The sequence below is a fragment of the Nomascus leucogenys genome, chromosome 13, assembly GCF_006542625.1.
Source record: "Nomascus leucogenys isolate Asia chromosome 13, Asia_NLE_v1, whole genome shotgun sequence".
Taxonomy (NCBI): domain Eukaryota; kingdom Metazoa; phylum Chordata; class Mammalia; order Primates; family Hylobatidae; genus Nomascus; species Nomascus leucogenys.
In genome coordinates, this window is record NC_044393.1 from 3970569 (window position 1) to 3986617 (window position 16049).

A 16049-nucleotide genomic window follows, 5' to 3' on the forward strand; every position below is an offset into this window, starting at 1 on the left:
GCCCTGCCATTGCTTAGTGGGGCAGGCTGGCTATCAGTCAAGGTGCCCAGCCATTGCTTAGTGGGGTATGTCAGCTGTCAGTCAAGGTGCCCTGCCATTGCTTAGTGGGGTAGGCTGGCTGTCAGTCAAGGTGCCCTGCCATTGCTTGGTGGGATGGGCTGGTTACTGGCTATAAGTCAAGATGCCCTGCCGTTTCTTCATTGCTTAGCAGTGTTGGGGTAAAGGGGCACTGGAACTCAAGCTGGGGCAATCTCATGATCTCTCGTTCCCCCAACCCCCAGCTATTCTGTTAGCCAAGATGACACAAGATAGGGAAAAGAGTTAACCTGATTCCCACCTGGTACACTGAGTTGAGATGCCTGGTGCCAGCTCCTGATACCTGGACCCTAGCTCTGCCCTTGATCTTGCCACTTCCCAAGCAGAGTTCTCATGCTCTCACTAGATCCTCTTCTGCTTAACCAGAGTTTGTGACCTGGGTAACCCTCACTGGCCCAAACCCATTTTGACAGATAAAATGATTCCTCCTCACCTGAGAAGTGGCAGCTAGAAGTCCTCCCAGACACTGCAGGGCATCTAGTCTTCTTCCTCTGCAACAAGAGCCTGGCAGTGTCCCCCTCCCCTCAAAGGATGGCCAGGCCAGCACCCAGCACAGGAGGCCCAGAGCTCCTCCATGGTGGCCCTAAATAATGGAGGGGATGGCACATATCCACAGTGAAGTATGTGCCCTCTGGACCAAGGCTGTCCAGCTTGAATCCCAGCTCTGCTTCTCACCACTGTATGACTTGGACGAGTCACCAAATCACCTCGCCCCCATGTGCCTCCATTTCCTCATCTACCAAATGCAGCTAATGCCATTGTTTTTATCTCAAAAGCTTGTTTTAAGGATTAATGAGTTAACATGTGTAAAGCACATAGAACAGCACTTGACCCAAATATTCATTTACTAAGTTTTAGCTATTCTACTCTTCCTCTTATTACTGTTGTTAAAAAAATCAGTAGCATTCTCACCAATTTAGTTTAGAGATGTAACTGGCTTTCATTAGTGAGTCATGTGTCAGGCAACATTCCATCTAAAGCTTTAGAAAGAAGATCCTGTAAGCTGAGAAAAGGAGATGGCCTTTATGGCTGAAAAAAGGAATAAAAAGTAGATTGGGCATTACAAGTTACTTTCCTTATAAGGTCAAAATGGAGGGAACTTCTGTATCATGCTGGTTCAGACAAATGGGGCTTCTTCCAACTGCTGCTGGGAATCTCCTGTTTTTTGGAAAACTGGTCCATATGAGTCAGTTTGATTATATGGCACTTAGCATGGGCGCATCCATTCTGGTCTGGTTGGTCTGTTGCGCCTAAAATGGAGCTAATTCTAAACAATGACCCCCATCTCATTGTTATACAACATTATCATGATTTCTACTGTCCTCTTCAGCCTGCAAATGTGCCCTGGTTCAGGCTGTGGTCGCAGACTTTACAGATGCTGGTTTGCCAGCACATCAAGAGCTGATCCTTCTCACAATGGCAACCAAGCATATGCCAAGTTTTTACAGCTGAAGTATAAGCTCCAAATGCCCATTTTTAACTTACAGTAACTCATCTCTGTCATTTTGTGGTCAAGAACACAGACTCTGGCATCAAACCCACCCTAGATTCAAATCCCAGTGATGCCACCTGCACACTGTGGATTGTTAATCCCCCCTCTCAGTCCTACCTCATAGGATTGGAGTGGGGATTAACACAAAATAATATGCACAGAGGGCTTCGTGGGGAGCCTGGCACCTAATAAGTGTTCAATAAATGGCAGCAAAATGTCCTGTAATTATCATGGTGATTGAAAAGATTGCCCCTGCATGGTAGGCATAAGAAGCCAACTTGTATTCAGAACATCATTTGTTTGATTTTAGAATGAGAAGTAACTCATGCTGAGCACAGGACGCTCAAAGTCCCTGTGATTCCTGCATTATTTCCCTGCAGGAAGACAATGGGGATACCACAAATAATCAGCACATAGCCTGGGGAGCCTGGAATAGACACAGGAAGAGGGAGGGGTGTTCAATGTTTAATGTCACTGGGTTAGGAAGATGCATCAGCCTCACCTGATGGGCTTTGCCACTCTGGTGAGATTGCCTCCATGGCTAAAGCTCTCTCCACCCCTCAGAGAGGTTCTAAATGAAACTCCCAGTATTTGCCAGTGGGATTTATACATAGCCTCCTGAGCACAGCAAAGCTTTGAATGACACAACCTCATCTTGAAATTGTTAATAAATTCACCCAGGTCCCAGCCAGCCTTCTCTCTCCCTCCCTAGCTGGCTCTGCCTCTCTCATCTGGGGAATTCCATGTTGATCTATTTCTTAAAGCCCTATTGAAGCCAGTGTTTCTAAGTTATGCAGGAGAGGGAGGCATCTCAATTCAGCCTCCCAATACCATTCATAACTGAACACTTAGTCCAGGGTAACTTGATCTCTTCTGTCCTAAAGTTGCATGTGTAATTGAACTCAGTTTTTAAAAATTACATCATGTTTCTGCATAGAGGAAAAGCACCAGCTCCCATTACAGGATGTCCCATTATGCAGTAGGCACATATAATGTCACTATTCTAAGCTTTCAACATAGTGTATCTTATGCAATCCTGAAAGGAAACCCCTGTGGAATACCTCTCAGCAATGAAAAGGGGTGAACTACTGATGCGTGAGAAAACCTGGCTGGATTTCAAGGGAATTACCTTGAGTGAAAAACACCAATCTCAATGGGTTACATAGTACATGATTCCATTTATATAACTTTCTTAAAATGGCAAAATTTTAGAGATGGGAAGCAGATCCATGGTTGCCAGAGTTTGACGAGGAAAGCGCATGGTGTGGCTATGACAAAGTGGCATGAAGGGCCTTATGATGGATCTGCTCTTTCTGGACTGAAGTGATGTTCACAAGAATCTACACGTGGCATAAAATTACAGGGAACTAAATACCCACATGTAGGGAAGAAAAAGTACCTTTTCCTCGCCCATGGCAAGAGTCTTGACCGACAACCCTGTAACAAAAGGCAGATTACCAGGAGAAAGCATAACACATTTATTTTTATAAAGGTTAATGTGACACAGGAACCTCCAGAAATGAATATTCAAAGACCCAGGGAAAACTATGGATTTTTATGCTAAGTCTGATGAAAAATTTAATTTTTGGAGAAGTAAAATGGAACAAAAGGGGTATAATCTAATGGTAATAATCTGGGGGGATCTTCAGCAAGGCCAGTTTGTTCAGATTATTTTCTGTGCTTCTGCAAAATGTTCCTCCCTCACTCCGGGTATGAGGAAGGACAATGAGGATCTTCAGGGGAGAAGGGACAAGGTAAGAGTGACCTTTCTAGGTGTCATGGCTTGCTTTGGGGAAGAAGGATTCTAGTTTCTAAAACCTGCTTCAGATTTTTCTCCCAGTTTTAGAGGCTAGAAATTCAAGATCAAAATGCCAGCACTGCCTGGTTCCGGTGAAGACCCTTTCTAGGCTGCAAACTGCCACTGACATGGAGAAAAGAGGGCATGAGAGCTCTCTGCGGTCCCTTTCAAAAGAGCACTAACCCCATTCAGGAAGGCCCCACCCTCATGTCCTAATCACCTTCCAAAGCTGTATCTCCTAAGACCATCACCTTTGGGGTTAGGATTTCAACATAGGAATTTTGAGGGGACACATTCAGTCTATATCAGGGTACACATTAAATTGGTGCCATATCAATGAAGTCGGTTGAGTGTGTCAATGCCAACATCCTTGTCTTGATATATACTTGTGCCCTAGTTTTGCAAGATTGGGGAAAGCTGAAAGAAGGGTATGCAAGATTTCTCCGCATTATCTCTTACAACTGTGTGTGAAACTACCTTGTCACTGGGGAGTAGCAGGACACAATGGCGTCTGTGAGCTGGGGAGCATCAGTTTGGATCCCTACATCACTCCCTATTGCCTCTGCAACCTTGGGCCTGTTACTCAAACTTCCAGAGCCTCAGAGCCTCAGATACACAATGAAGGTCATGGTAATGCCAATCCCAGATGGTACCTTTAAAAAAAATTAATTTAAGTTAACCAGAGTCCGCTTTTGTTGCTTAGAACAAAAACAATCTTTGCTTTTTTGTTGCTTAGAACAAAAACCGATACATAGGATGTTATTTTGTAATAGGAAATCAAGTGACTAAGATATATATTTTGTCATCTGGTTGATGATATAAAGGACTAGTCTGCAGCAAAACAAACCTTTTGCTGAAAACATACACACAAAAAAACTGGATGAAATATGCATATTAAAAAAGGTGAATTTTACACGATTGTGTTATTTTCAAGGTCAAAGAAAGGTCTACCAAATGAAGACAGATAGTCCAAGATCCCGGAGAAAAAGAAAACATATTTAGATGAGGTGAGTATTCTACATTGCTTTCACTTTGAGGTTTATTTAGTTTGCAAGTTACAAGGGTAAAAGGCTGAGGACCTGAGCAGAAAGCCAAGTATGAAGTGGGAGCTGAGCAGAGCTTTTGGCAGTTTATAGGGATGGGAGATGAAGGTTATATTCAAGGACATGATGGCTACCAGGATACATAGGTCCAAGATCTTGGAGGGAAGGCAAGCATTGAGACACAAGCCCAGCATTTCTACTCTGGTTTTCCCCTTGAGATATTTGCCAATGTGTAAGTGGGGACTAGCGAAAGGTTAGAAAGACAAGCACAAAACGGTTCTAGATGTCGGAGAAACTAAGCATGGCTTTCAGCAGTCTCACAGGGCTAAAAAAGAAAAAGTGAAGTTCAGCAGTATACCTGGGAAAAGCAGCAAATAGAAGAAAAAAGACCCTGTCTTGCAGAGTAGAAACCCAGTCCTGAAGTGATCAACCAAATTCTGATTAGCCTAAGTGGTCTTCCCCTGATATAACTGCCTGATAAGAAACTCAACTAAAATAAAATTCTTCTCTGGAAGATTGTAATACCGTAGAGAGGCTCTGCACCATCATTCAAGAAAAAGTTCAAAAATTAGCATGTATACCATGAAATAAGACACAGAAAAAGCAGACAACAGAAGCAGATCCATAGATTATCCATACATTACAGTCATAAGGTATGGATTTTTAAATAACTATGGTTAACATATACAAGAAAATAATAAAATGGGGAGTTTTAGTAGAGAATTAGAGTCTCGAACTGAAACTGGACATCCTAAAACTCAAAAATAAAGTAACTGAAATTACATACTCAATAGACGAGTCTAACAGCACATTAGATAGAACTAAAAAGAGGACTCATGAGCTGGATGATAGAATAGAAGAATACCCACATTGAAGTGCAAAAGGGGAAAAATGATAGAAAATACACATGTGATTATACTACTAAATATACATATTCACTACCATCCCCAAAGAGATGAAGGAATAGAGGTGGAAAGGAGCCCTATTGATAAGGTGATGGTCAAGAATATTTTAAAACTGATAAAATTATAGAACTATATATTCAAAAATGTTAGGAGCTCTAAGAAGTTTAAATAAAAAGAAAACCACACCTGGGGACATCTTAATGAAATAATTGAGAATCTAAGACAAAGAAAAACTGAAAAGCAACCAGATAAAAAATCCCCACTTTATCACAAAGAAGTAACAATAAAACTGACAAGCAGGATACAGGAAAAGAAAGCCACACTTGGGTTATTTTTTTCTCCTGTCTTTAAAAAAAAAAGTTATTTAAAGCCCATGTGATAGTAGCCATACTTGGGTCCTTAAGGAGAAAAGCCACATGAGGCAATACTTTCGACGGAGTAAACAGTAATAATGACAGTTAACTTCTCAACAGAAATGGTGGAAACCAGTAAAAAATAAAATAAAATAAAAAATAAAAGACACCTTTAAAGTGGTTAAAGAAACTAACATCCAACCTAGAATTCTATGCCCAGTGAAAATATCATTGAAAAGTGAAGATTAATATACATATTTCCAGACAAACAAAAATTAGCAGGCCTAACTAAGATATTAAAGAGATACCCACCAGTATAATACAATGATCCTGCACAGAAATTCAGGAAGATGTAGAGAACAGAAAAATGCATGTAGATATACGGATCTCAAGAATTGTTCAGAGTATTGAATCATAAGAGTGACGCTGTCTTGTGATGCTTGAAATATATATAGAAATAAAATATACCCGTAACATAAATGGTAAAGGGGTTAAATGAAGTTAAAGTGTTCTAGGGTAATTGAATTGTCTGGGAAGTGGTAAAAGTGCTAATTAGATTAGACAGAGGCACTGTAGTGACTCAAGAATACATGTTATAATTTCTAGTTTACCTATTAATAGCAAAAGAATGTATAACAAGGTAAAAAAGGGAGAATATAAAATCATGAAAACATTGATCCATATAAAAGAAAGCAAGGAAGGGAAGAACAGGTAACAGAAAAGACAAATAGCAAAAGTATAAACTCAAATATATTAGTGCTTGCATAACATGCAAATGGATTAAGTGCTCCAGTTTAAAAAGCAAGAATGTCTGATTAGAATTTTTTTAAATGTATGATGTAAAAGAGACACACTTTCTACATAAGGATACTAAAGGGCTGAACATTGAAACATGGGAAAAAAGGCATGCATACAGTAATCAAAAGAATGGTGGTTTCCTAGGCTAATATGCAAATCAATTTTAAAGAAAGGAGCATTACTAGAAATAAAGAGGGATGTCTTATCGTGGCAAGAGAACATATCAGAGAAATACGATCATTTTAAATTTGCATGTACCTAATTAACATATATTCAAAATATATGAGACAAAACTTGATGGGAATAAAAGAGGAAACAGGAAATCTACAATGAATATGATAGATTTTAACACACCTCTCTAAGGAATTAATAGAATAAGCAGACAAAATGCCAGAAAAACATACGGAAGATTCATGCATTCTGACTGACATGCCTGACTTAATGTACATGTGTAGAACACGTCACCTAACAGCTGTAGAATTTGCATATTTTTAAAATACATGTAAAACATTTTACACACATATCAACATCTCAATGATATATCAACATATCAAAATGTGTGGTATGCAGCTAAGTCATGCTTAGAGGGAAATTCATGGTCTTAAATGCCTATATAGGAGAGAAGAAAGCTGAAAGATCAATTGTCTGACTATCAATCTCAAGAAATTACATTTGGAAAAACCAAAAAATCTGAAGTAGAATGAAAGGAATGTAAAGGAAGATACAGGATATATTCAAATAGAAAACAAGGCTAGGTACGGTGGCTCACGCCTGTCATCCCAGCACTGTGGGAGGCTGATGCAGGAGGATTGTTTAAAGCCAGGAGTTCAAAACCAGCCTGGGCACAGCCATTATTCAAAATTGTACTGGAGCTCCTAACCAGGAGAATAAGCAAGCAATCAGTCAATATAATAAAACATGAAAAGAAAAAGACTCTCATATCTAACACTACGTAGAAAATCCAAAAGAATTCACAAACTAATTGAATTATTTAGAGAATTCAGCATCACTGCTACGTGCATGTCAATACACAAAAGCCATTTCATTTTAATGCCAGTAACAAGCAACTGGAAACTGAAATGTGAAGAATAGTATTTACAATATCAGTAGAAATGTATAAAAGCCAGGAATGAATCTAACAGAAGACTTGCTAGATTCCTATAAAGAAAAACAAACAACAAAAAAAAAACACCATAGAAAATATAAAAGACCTAGGTAAATGGAAGGATATGTCATGTTCATGGATTATAAGAGTTCTTATTGGAAAGGTGCCAGTTTTCCTTAAATTGATGTATAGATTATAGGCAATCCCATAAAAATCCCAGCAGGGTTTTTTTTTTTTTTTTTTTTTTGGACACTAACAAAATGATTCGAAAATTTACATAGAAAAAAAAAAAAAAAGCAAAAGCAGTGCCAAGTATGCCTGGTAAGAATCATAGAGTTACAGGTTACACGATCAAAAGCAGGGGCTGATTGTGGAGCCACAGCCAGTGAGACACTGTGGCCTTCGTGTAGGCATAGGCCAGGCTTCTTAGCCAACCTCGGCATTACTGACACTTGGGGCTGGATGGTTTTTATATTAGGGAGTGTCCTGTGTGATGTAGGTTGCTTAGCAACATCCCTGGTCTCTACCCATGAGATGCCAGTAGCAGCCTCTGTGCATACTTGTGACAACAAAAAATGACTCCAGAAATTGCAAAATGTCCTCTGGTGGGGAAAAATTTACCCCCAGTTGAGAACTACTGGAATAGAAAGCAGAGCCAATAAAATGAAAAATGAGATACAGACCATACGTAGGGTTCTTTGATTTATGACTAAAGAGATATGGCCTCACACTATAGGCAAAGATCTATTCCCAAAGCTTTGGTGCTCTACATATGAAAGGTGAAAATTAAAATGAAGTTTCTAGATGACAATATAAAACAATATCTTCATGGACTTGGGGCAAAGATTCCTTAAACAGGGCAAATAGCACAAATCATAAAAGGAAAAAGATGACACTGGATTTCATTAAAATTAAGAACTTCTGTTGAGCAAAGGACATGTTACAAGATTAAAAAGGACAACCATAATGATGGAGAAGGCATTTCTAAAGTAAATATCTGACAAGGACTACTGTCCAGAATAGGTAATTAACCCACACAATCAGAAAAAGGCAGACGACCCAATTAAACACGACCTAATTGTAGAGTTCTTGAGACGCTTCTTAAAATAATATAAACACACAGCAAAAACATAAGGAAAGAGAGCCTTATTAGTCATCAGGAAAATGCAAATTAAAGTCACAATAAGATACTACTGTATCTTATTAGCCAAATGAGCACAATGGAAAAAACAGCTAAAATGAAAAATCAGACAATACCTAGTGTTGGTGAGAAGTTAGAACAACAGAAACCCTCCTATGATGGTCGAGGTGTTCCTATCCATACAAACACTAGCAATGCCTGCTAATACTGGCCATTAGCTCCTTGCTGCCTCAGTGTAGCAGACATGCTTGGTGACCCACCCAGGCCATTTTATGAGCCAGGGCACCAATGTCCTAGCTCCTGAGAGTGTTAGCTGCTGAGGTCTCACACCTTTTCCAGAGAATGATTTTGCTGATGGGAGCCATCACACATACAGATGCTTCACAATGTTATCCCCACCCCTCTGGGATGATGCCCAGCCAATGTCTGGCTGATGAAAAGATACCGAAGCCCTCAGAGGATGAATGCTGTGTTGCTGGTCACCCCCCAGAGCTCCCTATGGCATCAGGCTGCCCTGGACTCTACCCGAATCCATATATGGTACAGCTTCTCCCATGCTGTCTCCTCCTTCCCTTGCTTCCTCCCAGCTTCCTCCTGAGAGCACCCTTTCTATAAATCACTTGCACAGTAAGACCCATCTCAGACTCTGCTTCTGGGGAATGTGATCTAAGTCATCCAGTAATTCCACTCCTAAATAGAATTTCACTCAATAGAAATGTTTGCATGAATCCACCAGGAACAGGAACAAGGATGTTATAGAATTGTTATTTATTGTAGGCATCCCAAATGGTCCTCAACAGCATAATGCATAAATCACAACTTCTTCTTCGGTGGAATATTACATTGCAATGAAAATGAACACACTACAACCACCCACAACATGGGTGCATCTCCCACACAAAATGATGAGTGAAGGAAGTCCACCACAAAAGAAAGCACACTGTGTACACATTGTGTACAAAGTTCAACAATCAGAATTAATTCCTAATGATAGACCTTCTGATAGGGATTAGATTTTGAGAAGGCTGTAATTGGGAGGGGGCAGGAGTGTGATTTCCGGATGCTGATAACCTTCTCTTTCTTCCTTTGAGTAGGTAAAGACTCATTAACTACACAAAGTATTATTTATGTACATTTATGTATGTTATACTGAAATAAGTATATTTTAAAAGAGATCACATTGTTATATATCCAGGAACAAATTATACAAATGTACTGCTTGCGGAAAGTCTACTGATAATTCTTTATTGATTTTCTTTCTAGTGTCTTATTATTCCTCCGGTCTCTTTCTGCTGAATAAGGTAAGCGCATTTCAACAATGTTTTCTCTACCTGTCTGTTAGTCCAGAAGGAACTGTATCCAGATTACTCCTAAAATCCTAAACTTCCTGATTCAGTTACCACTGAGGCTTTTTCCTTCTAAATCAGTCACTCAATAATTATTGGACACTATGAACCAGGCGCTGTTCTGGGCTCCAGAAATGAAGTAGTGATTAAGACAGATGTGGTCCCCTGCCTCACGGGGCCTACAACTTCCACAAAGACCCACACCTGGGAACTAACACCCATCAGTTCACTGCGAGGCCCTTGGAGCACAGTGGAAAATGTTTATTCAAAACACTGAGATAAAATCATCTTTCAAGATAATGATACAGCATGCGCAAGGTCATCAGTAGTGAGCACCAGAGATGGAGACCAGCACAACCACCTCTGAACTCACCAAAACCTCCAGAATGTCTGTGCCCCAAAAGGAAGGCACAAGGAAGTCCAAAATGTCTGAGATTGAATTTCCCACCTGCCAGGATATTGCTTAAGAGTCATATTTAATTCGGTCTTTTACGAAATAAACAAATATGACATTTCTCATCTTCCTCTGTGTGCGGATACAAATCCTTTCTCACCCCAAGGCAACAACAGCAGTAACAAAACGAAAATGGCTGAGCAGAAAACCACAGCCCAGAGCGGCTGAACTGGGGACACAGAGTACCCAGGAACAGAGTGGGGGGTCACTGGGAGTGAATGTGGGTCCCAATGTCCACTGTATCTTACGGAAGTGCTGATATCCAACCCTTTTTGACCATAAAAACATCAGTTTCACAAGGCGTGTGCTAATGTTCCTAAGCACTAAGCGTGCTCTCCCACTGATCAGCAGAGAGTTCAGTGGGGTCCCTCTTAGCCACCAAGAGGCTTCGTCCTGGTGGAAACACCTCGATTACCTGACTAAAAAACACCTGAGGCCGGGCGCATTGGCTCACTCTTGTAATCCCAACACTTTGGGAGGACAAGGTGGGCGGATCACAAGGTCAGAAGATCAAGACCATCCTGGCCAACATGGTAAAACCCCATCTCTACTAAAAATACAAAAATTATCTAGGCTTGGTGGCATGTGCCTGTAATCCCAGCTACCCAGGAGGCTGAGGCAGGAGAATCGCTTGAACCAGGGAGTCGGAGGTTGCAGTGAACCAAGATAGTGCCACTGCACTCCAGCCTAGGCGACAGAGTGAGCCTCTGTCTCAAAAACAACAACAACAACAACAACTGCCTGACGCCACAACTACCTGTTCCTGGGCCAACAGGACTCAGGCCCAGCCTGCATTCCCTACAGATGCCTCCTGATCAAGTGAATGGTGTGACTTTTTTCAAACGATCAAATGCTGCCCAAAGATTATTAACTAAGTACAGAAAAATGTCCCATTTCATTACAGACAAGGACTTCTGAACGTGGCTCCATCCAGAACACAGCAGTCCCAGTATGCATACCATGATGGGCTGTTATGCCCAGCTTATAAGAAGAAGATATTCTTACCAGGAAGTGGAGAATGCATCTAATTTCCACCTCTCTCTTAATGAGATGAAATCAGTTATATTAAACAGAAAAGTACAGTCAACCTGGGCTATTAATCAGGAAGATCTAAACAAATCTTCTGCCCTCATTCTCTTGCAGTTGGAAAGTCAAAATGTATATTCATTAAAATTAGGTTCTTCGAGTGTCCCCGCTGTGTTGATGTCATGGGGATTTATCTTCCCGATGCTTCAAGAGAATCAAACCGTGGGTTTTGCATATCTCTCTTAAGGAAGGCCTTAATACTCATGCAATTCAAATCACCATTCAGCTGTCTGTAATTTCAGTGACAACTGTCCCTGTCGCACATACATGCACCACTAATCAAAGACTGCAGCCTGAGCCTAAAGGCTGAGAAGATGTGCCAGGAAAGTGGCAGGCCTGGGGATTCTGCAGAGCAATAGACCTCAAACGGAAAGCAAGAAGATTTTGTTAGCTGAGTTTACATGCACTCAAACCCAGCTACAGAGTTGTACAGGGAAGAAAGAGCTGTCTTAACATACAAACATCCCCCTATAAAGGACCACGAGAAAATTAGCCCCTTTCAAATGTCCCCGCCCACTCACCTGTAGCTCCCGCCCTGGTGCATCCCAGCACTGCCTTCACAAGCCCGTTCCGACCACGGGAGGCTCATGTTGTCAGCATCTAAAAGGACAAGACAAATTGGTTTCAAAGGAAGTGTAAAGATCTCACAAATGATGTATGGTGTTATGAAATAGATAACTGTGATTTTGGAAAACACAGAGTCTTGGGCAGAGGCATTCGCAAGAGGATTCTTCGGCAGAGACAAGAACCGAAAAGAGAATTTATAAGAATGGTGACGATGCAGACATTCTCGAAGAAAAAATCATTTGAAATAAGAAATGTTCTTGGCAGAGTGGTTATAGCATCTTTATAACAGGCAATTAAAACAACCCAAAGGTCCATCAGGAGAGGAATGGATAAATAAATGATAGTACATGCATAGCAAGAAATAGCTCAAAGTAATAACAACGAGCGAGCTGCAAAGAACAGTCACCAGGATGAGCCTCACAGATGACAGACAGCCTGGGTGAAAAGCCAGACGCAAAAGAACTCACGATAACAATTCCATTTCTATGAGGTTGGGGAAGAGAGGAAACTAGCCTGAGGTAAGGAAAGTCAGCAGAGCGCTGACCTGTGAGTGGGGAGGAGTTAACACCTGCAAAGAATCACGTGAGAAGACTCTGGGTGGTGGCAATGTTCTAGATCTGCATCTGAGGATGGCCACATGGAAGTACCCGGATGTGAAAGTTGATTGGGCTGAAGACAGAAGACACGCACTGTGCTCAAGTAATGCTTTACTATAACTCATTTCCACATAAAAATTTAAAGAATATTCTTGCAAAATTGATGAAGCCCTTGAATGAAGCCCTCGAATGACTCTACAAAATGTCCTCTTCCTGATGGTTCTGTGAAAGTCAAGCAGAAAGGGAAGGATATTTTATTGTGCTGTCATACAACCTGGTTTGTAAAATTCTACAAAAAAATTAACACTCACCAGCCACAAAAGGACCACCATATGTCATTTCATTTATATGACGTACCTAGAGTGGTCGAATACATAGGGAGGGGAAGTTGCATGGTGGCTGGCAGGGGCTGGGGGAAGGGGGAATGGGGAGTTGTTGGTTAATGGGGACAGAGCTTTAGTTTGGGATGATGAAAAAGTTTTGGAGATACATGAAGGTGAGGGTTGTACAATGGGAATGTCCTCAGTGCCACTGACTATATGCTAAAAAATGGTTAAAATGGTACATTTTATGTTGCATATATTTTACTACAATTAAAAAAAATTGGAAGGAAGTCAACTTGGTTTATTCTTTCTCTATTTTAAAATTAGCTTATAGTTGTGATTATAATGTAAATATTAGTTATAAGATTAACATATCTTCCTAGTTTCATTTCATTATTTTAAGATGACGTTTCAATCAAGTTTGGCTTTGGGAAGGGATTTTCTTTTTACTGTTTAATAATAAAAAGCAGGTGCCCATTTGTAAGGAACTCACTTATGAGGCCTTTCTCTGGGGGCCCCGTATCCTAGGATCACAAGGACCTTTGTGGACATGATAAGAAGTTCAAGGGTTCTGCCAAGATTGTGTTCAAATTTCTTTTTCTTAAAATGTATTTTAACTATTTCCAAAAAAACCTGTATAATAAAGAGCAATATGCTTAAATGTCATATATACCAAATTATAGCACAGGTTAAACTGTGTTTGTGCAGAACTTCAAATAAATTCTCACACAATTTTTGTGCATAATTTAATTTCCTTGAACATGTTTTACTGGTTAAGAAGGCTGTAACTCTGCGTTGTGCATTTTAAAAATTCAGCGCTTTTTCCATTTTACTCAGATAAAATTATCTAAGCAAGCAAGCTGATGAAGCACACACGTGCCTCTCTCAACCACGTGACAGGCAAGACTGGGAAGCACCTGTGTGGGGCATGCTCCAGCATCACATGCAGTATGCCTACATGTATGACACATTGTGTATGCACGCCGTAGGTATAATAACTATAACATTTGTCACTGAGATACCAGCTAAAGCCTATGTAGAGTGGCCATTCTGTAACAGCCCCGTTCTGAGTACATTAATTTCCATGATCTCATTTCAAATTATTTTCATATCTCATATCAAATCCTTAAAACAATCCCACAAGGTAGATCATGTTATTCTCACATTTTAGAGGGAGAGGATAAAGTGAGGTGGAGTGAAGTCATTGGCCCAAGGCCACAGAGCTAGTGAGTGGGGAGAACTGAAAAATAGAAGCATGAAGAGGCCAGAGCCTGGCCTCCTCACCACTGCACTAACTGTGCACAACGGTGAGTACACACCACATTGAGGTTGAACCTTAGTTCATATAGACATGTCAGCACTTGAAATTTTAGGGTGCTTCTTGTCTGATCTTTCTATTCAAGGAAAGAAATGTGGGCTGTTACCAGATATTGTTGGCAATGCTGTATGGACACACAGGGCCCCACAGGCTTACTACTCTGCCATCGCTGTCTTGACATTTTTAATAATTTTTGAACAAGGGATCCACCTTTTCATTTCGCATTAGGTCCCACAAATTATACACTAGTCCTGATTGTTGGTGTTTCAATTCATGTTGGAAAATGTTTCCTACTGCTTCTCTTACAATCACACTGATTAGTGTAACTGATGAGATAAGAAGGCAAGATGTTGAAAACATCTACAATTTTTACCTCTATACCAATGTGAAGCCTAACATTCTTAATATTCTGCAACCGAAACAAAACATAAAAGCAAATTTGACCTTGCGACTAACATAAGGTGCAAATGTCCTCTGCCCCTTCTGTGGTGGGCACATGGTGCTGTCCTGCCACAGCTGGTACCCCTTCCCCTGGCCATAATCCCAATTTTTATTTATGGTCTTCACCTCCCCATGCTCAGTCCTGGTACATGTGCAGCTCTGGCCCCAGCTCCTGGAATGGAGCCTGGGACGAGTTAATCAACTCAGCTCATTCCTGGGCACATGGTCCAGCTCAGTCCATCCAAGTGACTCTCTGGACTTGGGTTAGCCCTGCCTTTCTTGGCTGGATGTGAGGAGTATGGCCATCTGGCCACCATGAGCAAAGAGCGGGTCAGAGAATGGAACCAACTAGACTAGGTAGCCCTGGGGAGACTGAGTTGGTTGTTAAACTGTCAAAATACTTCTATACTTGTTGGCAAATAGCCACCACCCTCAGGTCCTCCAAGTTCTCCCTCTACCACCTGTCACCCCAGCCCCTCCTCTGGTCCTCCTGTATCTCCCCACAATGCAGCAACTGAAGAAGTAACGCTGGCACAGCAGGGGTCTTCCAGGAGCCACTCAAAACTTTGGCCTGTGTTCCTTCTGATCCTCAGTGCATGGTTGCTAAATAGGTTTAATATCTCCCCTGGGGCCACCTAAAGGAAATGCAGCAGGGAAGTGGAGGGAGAGACACCAGCTCCCATCGAGGGCTTGAGCGCCTGTGTCAGCCTGCCGCCAGATCCAGTCCCAGCTCTTTATATCATGGTAGCCATGAATGACACCAGGCTTGGGCAGTTTGGGTTGGAATTCCTGCTACTTGCAAGCAAAAGAGTTTTAAATAATGCAACCCCAGTTTCAATGCTGATGCTATTCTTGGGTTCAATTTCCTTATGGGGAAATGGCTGAATCAAAGTTGTAGGTCGAGAAATGTACAAGATTAGCCTAGACATCGTGTCATGTCTGACAGCAGACAAAGTCACAATCAACCTGCAGCAGCTCCCACTGGCCAGAGATAATCACAGTCCATTGAAGTACATCAAACATGTTCAAACCTATGAGTTAATAATACCATCCTCTACCTCGAAAACAAAAAAGAAAATAAAAACTGAGTGGTCACCTCTGGAGAATACCAGGAAGTGAAGTTATTTTGAAAATTAGTAAATAAAAGGGGAAAGATTAAAGTTTTTATCCTAAATTTCCTATACAAA

The 16049-nt window shown here is 41.0% G+C and overlaps 1 long non-coding RNA gene across 1 annotated transcript in view; it reads right to left on the reverse strand.

The window, feature by feature from the left end:
* LOC105740679 overlaps positions 1–16049 on the reverse strand; it is a 175546-nt gene that overhangs the window by 119441 nt on the left and 40056 nt on the right. Inside the window, exon 3 of the long non-coding RNA XR_001116746.2 lies at positions 12139–12217. This is a non-coding gene — a long non-coding RNA (uncharacterized LOC105740679). The remainder of the gene's footprint in view (positions 1–12138; positions 12218–16049) is intronic.